The 2727-nt window shown below is 30.5% G+C and overlaps 1 protein-coding gene across 2 annotated transcripts in view; it reads right to left on the minus strand.

Annotated features, from left to right (window-relative positions):
- The window catches only part of LOC123005598 (supervillin-like), a 55855-nt gene that overhangs the window by 29104 nt on the left and 24024 nt on the right, over positions 1–2727 (minus strand). The window lies entirely within an intron of this gene.

Here is a 2727-nt window from a genome sequence, read left to right on the forward strand (position 1 = left end):
CCTTGACGGTGGTTCTATTACCTACCTCTTTTACTACATCGATCGCTATGTAATATACTATTTCAGATTGATTTTTAGCAGTTTTTGCTTTCCCTTCAAAGGTGAATTTAAAAAATGGCCAAAAGAGAAAGTTATTTTAAACTTTTCTCTTTTAATTGCTTAAATTGTTAAAAATCACAAAGTTATCAATTTTTAAAATGAACTGTCAACAAAGTCTAAAAATCTCAAAAACGGCTGAACTTGGTACAAGAAAGGTCTCATAGAATAACGCAAGATTAAAAACTCAATAAAAAATATAACTTTCTAATACCCTTTTAAAAATATTTTCATTGACAAGGCCCTAATCGGTTATGGCCATATGCAATTTTATACCCAAATATCGTTGTCAGATGTCACAATACTTCTAATGTGGAGTTTAGCCAAAACACCCTGTATAATTAATTAACAACCTCACTCGAATTGCTAATTTTAAACGAAACAATTATACATTTAAAAAAGACTTTGTAAAGAAAAAAATGTGGATTTTTAATGACAATTTGATAATTTGTTTTATTTTCAGACAAGGTTTTTATAATTAAAAGATTCTAAAAATATCATTTCATCAGATTTCATTAAGGTTGTTGCTACCCAATCCTAATCGATAAAAAATTGTTGAATTTTTTTATTTATTTATCTGTTAAAATAGAATCATTTTCCTACGGAATGATTTTAGGAAACTATAGAGAATTAAATTTAGAAATGATAAAATTGGAACAGAATTTTGTGTTTCACTTGCCACACAATTAAAATCAGCCTTTTCCCCAACATTTTTCAACACCAAAACTTGATGTAATATATTATTTCTCGGATTAATTTTAACAGTTTTTCTTTCCCTTCGAATGTGAATTTAAAAAATGGCCAAAAGAGGAAGATTTCGTGTCGGTGTGTAACGGGTGGAGATGCACAGTTTAAATGAGCAGAAAAAGTAGCCCATTCCTTCATCATCCCTCTTTTGTTGCTAAAGATCTTTTTACTCACATCGCTGGTCTGAATACAAATATTCCAGGGAAAAAGCTACACTTTAAATTAGAGCTTTTGTTTTTTGCCAGATATATTTACCGAAATTTATGTGTAAAACTTTCTCTATAACTCGTAAAAATTGCATCTTTTATTACAATTTCGTTACTTGCTGAACTTTACTCAAGTTTATAAGACAGAGTTGAGTACGAAATAGGTGAAATTACCAGGGGTGAGGGCATTAGTCATCGCTAATTAAGTTAAAAATTGTTTTCGGTGTAGTCGGGGAAAGAATATGTTGCATTGTGAATCATGATGATGACGAATGCGTCTACATGTCCCACCAAAACGCATAAATATTGGGGGTTGAAATCAGGCTTAACTTGATTTATGAATAAATGGGAGGGTGCTCCACTTAGTAAGCTTTCGTGACAAGTTTCAGAAAATGCCGGAAAAAATTGCTTTCTGGTCAAACACAATAGAAGTTTCACTTGAAAAGGCGATTTAACATCGATCCAAATTAAAATCGTTCTAACACACAATAAACTAAGCTCCTACTTCCTCAAAAACGCAAATAAAAGACGACATTGTAGACATGTCACAACGATAAACATCGCACAATTAAGCCGCTTTCTACCGATTATTGATCGAATTATTGTCAATTATCGCTTTAAAAATGCCAACACTTAATTAAAATCTTAATGAGAATTAATTGAGGTTCCGCCACGTAATAACAATAAGACTCTACGGGTTACAAGCCATTAGAACTAATGGCAGATCGCTACCTCCCATTTAGCACACAACCGGTGACTGAAAATGTTATATAATTTTAAGGGCTTTAATGGAATTTGCGATTCAGACCTCAATATTTCATAAAAATAGGCGAATCTGAAAAAGTTGTCTCGCCGTAACGTTGGCAACCCTTCATTTGGGCGAAAATGCAAGAAATACCAAAGTCGCAGGTAAGCATTTGAGGAGAATTCCGGATTTCTTAAACCTTGCCCGAATACTAATACTTTAGGAAATTTACTGAACTCATTGTCTACTGAAAGGGATAATTTTGATACTGCAATCATCCGCTACTCCTCAATAACCGAAATTTCCCTCTATTTTTACCGAATTTTTAATAAAACCAATTTATAAATCAATAAAAACTTTTAAAAAATCGTAAAAACATCTTGTAGGAAATATGTGTAAAGAGAACAAAAAAAAGCAAACTGAAGCTGAATAAAGAAGCTATATATGCATTGGTTTAACTAATAAAAAAATTTGCCAAGTCCGTGAACCAAAAAAAATAATATAAATATTTACAAATTTTTTGACAAAAGATCCCAAGACTAGAAACTGAAGCTTCTTTTTTTTAATTCTAGATACGACCATTTTTCATTGAAATACAGTCTTTCAAAAATCACCAAACAATTTAAGAAATTTCTTTGTCCCCCTTAATTTTTTGAAATTGTGTAAAAGTTTTGTCGTTTTAAAATATTTGAGATAACACAACACTATTCTTGACCCATTTGGGTGATATTTCGATCGTTTTAGAAAATCGTAATTTTATAATAAAAAAGAACATTTCTGATTTAAAAAATGTGCTAAAACGCATGAAAAATACAAAAATTTTGCAAAAAGCTGAACAAACGTTTGAAAAAAGAAAATATAATTTTCGATTTAATTTGGTGATTTTTAATCTCATTATTAAAAAAAAAACATTCGATGATTTTTTATTTGTTT

Source organism: Tribolium madens, unplaced genomic scaffold (assembly GCF_015345945.1).
Source record: "Tribolium madens isolate multiple individuals breed KSU strain unplaced genomic scaffold, Tmad_KSU_1.1 Scaffold_20;HRSCAF=117;Tcas5.2_LG4, whole genome shotgun sequence".
NCBI classification, from domain to species: Eukaryota; Metazoa; Arthropoda; class Insecta; order Coleoptera; family Tenebrionidae; genus Tribolium; species Tribolium madens.